Genomic DNA, 9639 nt, shown 5'->3' with positions numbered 1-9639 from the left:
TACAAGGCAGTGTTGGAATTCTGAGAGACACTTTTCCTTCCGTGGGCTCAGGGGATGCTATTGATGTGCATGGCTCTGTTTTGGGTCTGCGTGAACACCAGAACCATCGTTTGGTTTTCTTGTTGTCTATTTACTCGTGGCATTGAGGGAAGTGGGGATGTTCCCCGGAATTTCCACTGTATTTGCACAACTTCCCTGTACCTGATTTTTTGCAATTCCATATTAATTGTATTTTTCTCATTCTTATTCCTAATTTCCCTTCTGCTTATTTTATGGGTTTCTTATAATTTATCAAAATCTTGCATATCCAAAGTCTCTGATTTCAGATGTATTTTAATCAAGATGCTGTTCATCTACCTTACTTAAGTAAACCACCAGGTGGAAAATTTCAAATTCTTGTCCCATAGACAGTGTTGAGGTATACAAACCCCAGGATACCCAAAGGTCGTGTCATGGAGATATGAGGCCTCATTTACAGCCTGGTATGCACTCAAGGCCACAGAGTGTGATAGAAAGGGTGTAGATTAAGAATCAGAGTGCTTCTTTTCTGAGAGCATACCAGATGGTGGATGACGCTGGTGCTACGTAAGGGCCCGGAGTCCCCGGGGTCCCTGGGATGGGAGGCAGCTGGTGGCTTCCGCGGAGGCTTCAGCAGCGGCTTTGGGGGCCGGGGTCACAGCCGCAGAGCTCGCAGAGGCAAGGCAGAAGATAAGGAGTGGCTCCCCGTCATGAAGGACATGAAGATCAAGTCCCTGGGGGAGATCTGTCTCTTCTCCCTGCCCATCAAGGAACCTGAGATCATTGACTTTTTGGGGGGCATCTCTGAAGGATGAGGTTTTGAAGATTATGCCTGTGTAAAAGCAGACCTGTGCTGGCCAGCAGACCAGGTTCAAGACATTTGTCGCCTTTGGGGATTACAATGGACATGTCGGTTTGGGTGTTAAGTGCTCCAAGGAGGTAGCCACAGCCATCCGGGGGGGCCGTCAGCCTGGCCAAGCTTTCCATTGTCCCTGTGCAGCGAGGCTATTGAGGGAACAAGATCTGTAAGCCCCACACTGTTCCCCTGCAAGGTGACTGGCTGCTGTGTTTCTGTGCTGGTGTGCCTTATCCCTGCACCCAGGGACACTGGCATTGTTTCAGCTCCGGTGCCCAAGATGCTGCTGATGATGGCTGGTATTAATGACTGCTCCACTTCTGCCAGGGGCTGCACTACCACCCTGGCCAACTTTGCCAAGGTCACCTTTGATGCCATCTCGAAGACCTACAGCTATCTCACCCTTGATCTTTGGAGAGAGACTGTGTTCACCAAGTCTCCCTATCAGTAATTCACTGACCATTTCATAAAGACCCACACCAGAGTCTCCATGCAGAGGACCCAGGCTCCAGCTGTGGCCACCACATAGTTTTATATGCAAAAAATAAAGTGAACGAAGCCTGGAAAAAAAAAAAAGAATCAGAGTGCCTCAATTTCTGAGTCCTCTCCGCCAGCACAGACCATGGGCATCTCAGCAAGTCATTCAGTCTCTCTAAATTCAGTGGTCTTGGTCAATAATATGGGAATGATTAAGGTACTTCCCTCATGTAGTTTAATATAAATAACATAACAGATACAGTAATCACTTTATAAATAAAATCACTGTGCATACTGCTACAGGGTTATTATTATAATTATCTTTATTTATCCCCTGTATGCATTTATCACAGGGATTTCATTTAGGGAACAAATAATTTGTGGTGGTAAGAGTCAAGTCCCACCTCTGACACTAACCAGGTGTGTAACTTAAGATAAATCACTCATCTATTTAAGTACTAATTTCTATATTTGCAGAATAAATTAGATACTTCTTAATGCCCCTTCCTGACATAAAAGATTGGGATTACATGAGTACTGGGAAATATGTATGAATAGGAAGAGATTTAAAAAGCAGGAATAGTGAATATGTGATGCTATAGTCAGTGGGGCCACTGTACGAGTGGGAACCTAGAGAGGGCATGGGGAAAGGTACCCCAAAGGAGATCCACAGGTGACAGAACACACATTGGGCTCAAGGGAATGTTACTTCACACTGAGCCCACATGATTCTGAAACTGACAAGACTTTGACTAAACCCAGAGCAACTGAAGGGAACACTGTTGACCATTACCTCATCTAGTATGATAAGAACTGGCCCTGGTATCCTCCACATAAGAAAGAAGGAAGAGCAGCAGAGAGGTTTCAGAAATTACAGTCTCTGCATGGGCTTTGTGGCTCCTGTCTGCTTCTCTAGTCCATCCCCCATATTACCACCAGAGGGACCCTAAACTCAGATATGGTCCTTCCCCAGTCCAGATTAAAAAATCTCTGCTTTCAAGAAAAGATGCTCAGTGTCACTGATCATCAGGAAATGCAAATCAAAAGTACAATGAGCTATTACTCCACATGTCTTAGGATGGCTTCTGTCAAAATACAAAAGACAATAAGCATTGGCAAGGATGTGGAGAAATTAGAATCCTTGTACATTATTGGTGGGAATGCAAAATGGTGCAGCCATTATGGAAAACAATACGGAGAATCCCATTCTCCCCAAGGTGAAATGTAAACTCCCTTGTTTATAGGGTCCTTTGCTATAGGTAGGGTTGACTCTCAACTCCTCAGCCTCATGTGCAGTTTCTCTTTCCCTAGAGCAAACCATTCTGAACTTCTCATCTTTTCTTCATAGGTCAGTGCCCTTGCAAAGGCTATTCCTCTGCCAGGAATATTGTTATAAAATTCTCTGTTTGGAGAATTATTTCTTTTCCTTTTGGACTCAGTTCAAATATTACCTTTATTACCATATATTATGGCAACTACCATAAAGTTATTTTTTAAGGTGTGTACATATCTGTTTTTCTACTAGCATATGAACTTGTGGAGATCAGCCTGTGTTGTATCATGCTAGAAGGTGCTTCATTTTGTAGAGCTTACTAATGGTTAACTGAAATGATCTAAAGGATGGAGATATCTAGAGAGAAGTGATAAAAGAACAGGGCTCTTTAGAATATAAACATACAAAAACTAACAAGAGACAAATGTAAATTCAATAAAATTAAATAAACAAAGTACACTTTCCTAATTAGGTAATTTATTCAGTGATTGTTTAGTAAATGTCTCTCATGTACCAGGTACCAATGGTATGGGAAGGCTTTGCTTTAAAAGTTTTTATCAGAGGAATTAAACTATCTAATTGACATTTTGAAGAGGTCACATTTGCTCTTCCACAGAGAATAGATAGTGTCTAAGTGGGGGTACCAGTTATGAGGCTGTGCACCACACCAGGTGAGAAATGACATTGGCCTAGCAACCAGAATCATCTGGAGGGCAGTTCACTCAAGTTTCTGGGCTGCACCCCTAGAATTCCTGATTCTGTATATCTGGTAGTGATGCAGCGGGGGCAGGGTGGAGAATTTGCTTTTCTAATGAGTTCTTAGTAATGCTGATGCTGCTATATGGAGACCACACTCTGAAAACCCCTGACCTCTACTATGGTAATAGAGGTGGTAATTAAGTTGGAACAAAGTGTCCTGATTTGAAGTGTAATCTGGAAGATAAGATTAAGAAGACACGCTGACATACCAGTACTAGAAAATACTAGGATAAGGAGTATCCCTGTGAAACTTGAATGGGATAAATACTGGAAATACTAGGAAAAGGAATATTGATCATATGAAACTTAAATGAGGTGTTTTTTTTTTCAAGCAGCAAACAAGAAGAACACCCGTCACACAGTAGGTGTGAACATCGTTTACCCAACCATCTTCCCCACCACACACACATACTAACAAGTAAAAGCAAATGGTTTCCCAAAGTGTTTTGGAGAATATTGTCCCATAGGACCAAAGCAGCTCCTAAGAGCTTAGGTTTGTGAATAATTAAGGTTAAATAAGGGAAGGTAACTGTGCTTTTTCCTTGACAGCCTCTTATGGTATCAGATGAAAAAGGGAACAGGGTGAACGGCCCTTGGGTGTGACCTAGTGTAATTCCCTTCAGGGCTCTCAGAAAACCAGCCACTCACCTACCCAGGTGAGCTCTTCTGCTGTCTCCCATGATGTTTCGATCTCTCTCCTAGAATGAACTCCTCCCCTGAGTACCTCTCTCCTCACACGTGAGCTTCAGAAGTCCAGTTAAAAAACAAACAAAAAACTCTATATGCCAGTGCCTCGGGGACTCTGCCCAGGTTCTGTCTGTCTCCTGCTCCATCTTGGTATATCCAGTTCCTGCCCCATTACCTACTTTATTTCTGCTTCTTTGCCCACTTCTGTTATGGACTGGATTGTATCCCTCAAGAATTCCTATATTGAAGTTGTAACTGCCCTCCCTCTTACCGCACTTAGCTCTTAACTCTGCCATCTTTGACTCTCAAATCTGCTTCTCTTTTGTGCTCTGTAGCCAGTGGGCCAACATGATCCCTTCCATAGCATAGACTAAATTTCCTGGGATCCCAATCAGGACAAAATGTCTTGGATCCTCTCCTTTCCAGATACAGGATTCTGACTCTCTTCCGCATTGGACATCTGCCTCCTTAAGAGTCTCTTCCATGTTTTGTTATTCATCTTTGTGTCCTACCTGTGATCAGAGTGCCTAAAACATAGCTGATGTGTTTGTTCAATGAATGACAAAATTAATGAGCTAGTCATTCTTTATCTACTTTTCCCTTTGGTAAATGGGGAAACTCAAGGGCTTTTGACCTTCATGCTGTTGTTTTCATCAATACAATGAGTGGTTTATTTGGGAAGCATCTGTTTTTGGATCACATTACTCAGTAAATGTGTGTTCTTAATGAAGGTGATCAGTGCAGATCAAGCTGACATCAACACTAAAGATATGGAGGATTGCTTTGGTGTGCAAATGGAAATGGTTTGGTGCTGGGGGATAATGAATACATGAGAATTAGGGCTGCATTATTAAACTGAGGGGATGAAACTTGTCGTTAGTTCCCACTGCTTCTCAGAGTTATTGTTAATAGCTATTTGAGTGAGGAGACGGGAACATGTGGAGAAGAGGAAGTGAAGAAACAAATGTGTAGATAACGTCTGCTCACTGAGATATGTAGTATTTGAAATTGATCATCCTGCAGTTTTTGCTGAGAGGCTAGTGATTTTGAACAGATTTGTTTTCCCAAACTCATCAGAGGTGCAAGCAGCTGACAACTCCACCAATTCCTCCTGGTGTCTACACCAGACTTTGATTTCCAATGAAATACAAAATTCACCTTCCAGATTTGGGTACCAGACCCCAAAGAGTGATGATCTTTGTTTATCTAGACAGGGATTGTTCATGAAAGAATGATGGTAAAATTATTCAAAAAAATTTTTTTGAGAGAGGAAGAGGCACTATTAACATTTAAGCAGAGACAACAGGCATAATTTGGGTTAATTCTGGGCAGATGAGAGAGTACCACTTCTCTAACAATGGACCACCCAAAGCCCTATTAAAATACAACCCAACATCACCATGTTGATTCTTTTAGCATTAAGTACATACACAGTCATTAACTTCTGCTATCATCTTTTTAGAACTTCATACACAAAAAGGAAGTTTCTCAGTGAAATCCACCATAATAATACAGTCTATGTTGTTTTATGAAATGCCCCAAATTTTCAGAATTACTGTTTTTGAGCTATGGTGATATGTATTTATTTTTCATTGAAGTATAGTTGATTTAAAATATTATGTTAGTTTAGGTATACAATAAGTGATACAGTATTTTTATAGATTATACTCCATTTAAGATTGTTAGAAAATAATTACTGCGTTTCCCTGTGTTGTACAATATATTCTTGTTGCTTATTTATTTTATACACAGTAGTTCATATCTCTTAATCCCATACCCCAGTCTTGCTCCTTACCTCTTTCCTTCCCCATTGGTAATCACTGCTTTGTTGTCCATATTTATGAATCTCTTCTGTTTCATTGTAAACATTTGCTTGTTTCATTTTTAGACTTTACATGTAAGTATAATATATTTGTCTTTCTCTGTCTGAAATATTTTACTAAGAATAACAACCTAAAGATTAACATACAGAAGTCAGTTACATGTCTTTACACTAACATTGAAAAATCAGAAAAGGAGAGTAAAGAAACAATCCCTTTTAAAATCTCATCTAAAAAAGTAAAATACTTAGGAATAAATCTGACCAAGGAAGTGAAAGACTTATATACAGAAAGCTACAAAACATTGACTAAGTATATTAAAGATGACTTAAATAAATGGAAAAATATTCTTTGTTCTTGAATTGGAATAATTAATGTTGTTAAAATGCCCATAACACCCAAAGCAATCTACAGATTTAATGTGATCCCTATCAAATTACCCAGGTCATTTTTCACAGAACTAGAGCAAATAATCCTAAAATTTATATAGAATCACAAAAGACCCAGAATTGCCAAAGCAATGCTGAAGAACAAGAGTGAAGCTGGAGGAATAACCCTCCCAGACTTCAGAAAATACTACAGAGTTGCAGTAATCAAAACAGCATGGTATTTATACAAAAAGACATATGGATCAGTGGAACAGAATAGAGAGTCCAGAAATAAACCCACCGACTTTTGGTCAAGTAATCTTTGACAAAGTAGGCAAGAATATACAATGGAGTAAAGACAGACTCTTCAGCAAATGGTGTCAGGAATACTGGATAGCTGCTTGTAAATCAGTGAAGTTAGAATACTCCCTCACACCATACAGAAAAATAAACTCAGAGTTGCTTAAAGACTTAAACACTGTAAGACAAGACACTGTAAACCTCTTAGAAGAAGACATAGGCAAAACATTCTCTGATATGTATCTTTGTAATGTTCTCTAGGGCAGTCTACCCAGGCAATAGGAATAAAAGCAAAAATAAATAAATGAGACTTAATTAAACTTAATAAGTTTTTGACAGCAAAGGAAACCATAAGCAAACCAAAAATACAACCTATGAAATGGGAGAAAATATTTGCGAAAGATAAGATTGACAAGATCTTAATTTCCAGAATATATGAATAGGCCATACACTTTAATAATAATAATTTTTTTAAAAAACAACCCAATCCAAAAATGGGTAGAAGACCTAAAAAAGCAATTCTCCAATGAACACATACAGATAGCCAATAGGTACATGAAAAAATGCTCAATATCACTAATTATCAGAGAAATATAAATCAAAACTACAATGAGGTATCACCTCACACCAGTCACAATGGCCATGATTCAAAAGTCCACAGATGATAAATGCTGAAGAGGAAGTGTAGAAAAGGGAACCTACACTGCTGGTGGGAATGTAGTTTGGTGCAGCCATTGTGGAAAACAGTATGGAGATTCCTCAAAAGACTAGGAGTAGACTTATCATATGATCCAGCAATCTCACTCCTGGGCATATATCCAGAGGGAACTTTAATTTGAAAAGATAAATGCACCCCAATGTTCACAGCAGCACTATTTACAATAGCCAAGACATGGAAGCAATCTAAATGTCCATCAACAGATGACTGGATAAAGAAGCTGTGGTATATTTATACAATGAAATACTACTCACCCATAAAAAGAATAAAATAATGTCATTTGCAGCAACATGGATGGACCTGGAGATTATTATTCTAAGGTAAGTAAGCCAGAAAGAGAAAGAAAAATACCATATGATATCACTTATATGTGGAATCTAAGAAAAAAAAAAAAAACACAAAGCATAAATACAGACTTACAGACATAGAAGACAAACTTATGGTTACTGCGGGGAAAGGGGATGGGAAGGGATAAATTGGAGTATGAGATTTGCAGATACTAACTACTGTACATAAAATAGATATAAGTTTATACTGTATAGCACAAGGAACTATATTCACTATCTTATACTAACCTATAATGAAAAAGAATATGAAAAAGACTATATATATGTGTATGACTGAACTACTGTGCTGTACACTAGAAATTAACACAACATTGTAAACTGATATACTTCAATTAAAAAAAGAAAGAATAATAATCTCTAGGTGTATTCACATTGCAAATGGAAGAATTTTATTCTTTTTTATAGCTGAGTAATATTCCATTGTGTGTACCACATCTTCTTTATCCACTCATCTGTTGATGGACACTTAAATTGCTTCCACATCTCAGGAGTGGAGTTGCTGGATCATATGGTAGTTCTAGTTTTAATTTTTTGAGGAACCTCTATAGTGGCTGCACCAATTTACATTTTTATCAGTAGTGTACAAGAATTCCCTTTTCTCCACATCCTCCCCAACATTCATTATTTGTAGACTTTTTGATGATAGCCATTTGATAGATGTGAGGTGATATCTCACTGTTGTTTTTATTTGCATTTCTCTGATGATTGGTGATATTAAGCACCTTTTCATGTACCTATTGGCCATCTGTTTGTCTTCTTAGGAAAAATGTCTATTAAGATCTTCTGCCCATTTTTAAACTTGGTTTTTAAAAATTTTATAATGTATGAGCTGTTTATATTTGGGGTATTAACCCCTTATCAGTCATATAATTTGCAAATATTTTCTTCCATTCAGGTTGTCTTTTCATTTTGTTGATAGTTTCCTTTGGTTTGCAAAAGCTTACAAGTTAAACTAGATCCCATTTGTTTATTTTGCTTTTATTTCTTTTGACTTAGGAGACAGATCCAAAAAACTATTGCTATGATTAATGTTAGAGTGTTATGCATATGTTCTCTTCTATGAGTTTTATAATTTCAGGTATTACATTTAAGTTTTTAATCCATTTTGAATTTATTTTTCTATATGTGTGATAAAATTTTCTGATTTAATTTTACATGTAGCTCTCTAGTTTTCCCAATATTGAAGAGACTGTTTTTTAACCATTAAACTCTTGCCTCCTTTGACATAGATTTATCAACCATGAGTGTGTGGGTTTATTTCTTGGCTCTCTGTTCCATTGATCTATGTGTCCATTTTTGTACCAGTATTGTGCTATTTTGATTACTGTAACTTTGTACTATAGTCTGAAGTCAGGGAGCATGATGCCTCCAGAATGATGTTCATTTTTCTGAAGATTGCTTTGGCAGTTCAGGGTCTTTTGTTGTTCCATATAAATTTTAGGATTATTTGTTCTAGTTCTGTGAAAAATGTCATGGATATTTTGATAAGGACTATGTTAAATCTGTAGATTGCTTTGGATAGTATAGTCATTTTAATAATATTAATAGTTACAATTCTAGATTACAGGACATTTTTCCATTTCTTTTTATCATTTTCAAGTTCCTTCATCAGTGTTTTACAGTTTTCAGAGTATAAACCTTGAACCTCTTTGGTTAAGTTTATTCCTAGATTTTTGATGTGATTTTAAGCAGGATTGTTTTCTTGCTTTCTTTTTGTGATGGTTCATTATTAGTGTGCAGAAACACAACAGATTTCTGTATATTAATCTTGTGTCCTGCAGCTTTACTGAATTCATTCATTTTCTGATGGTTCATTATTAGTGTGTAGAAACACAACAGATTTCTGTATATTAACCTTGTGTCCTACAACTTTACTGAATTCATTCATTAATTCTAATAGTTTTTGGTGGAGATTTTAGGGTTTTCTATATATAGTATCACGTTATTTGCAAATAGTAACAGCTTTACTTCTTTTCTTCTATTTGAATGATGTTCTTTTGTCTGATTGCTGTGACG

At 37.7% G+C, this 9639-nt stretch overlaps 1 pseudogene; it reads left to right on the top strand.

Moving 5' to 3' along the window:
- The first annotated feature begins 562 nt into the window (after positions 1 to 562).
- Positions 563 to 1453, top strand: LOC102517711 (annotated as a pseudogene).
- Positions 1454 to 9639: the final 8186 nt, after the last annotated feature.

Source organism: Camelus ferus, chromosome 4, assembly GCF_009834535.1.
Source record: "Camelus ferus isolate YT-003-E chromosome 4, BCGSAC_Cfer_1.0, whole genome shotgun sequence".
Taxonomy (NCBI): domain Eukaryota; kingdom Metazoa; phylum Chordata; class Mammalia; order Artiodactyla; family Camelidae; genus Camelus; species Camelus ferus.
This window is presented reverse-complemented; position numbering and strand designations above follow the sequence as displayed.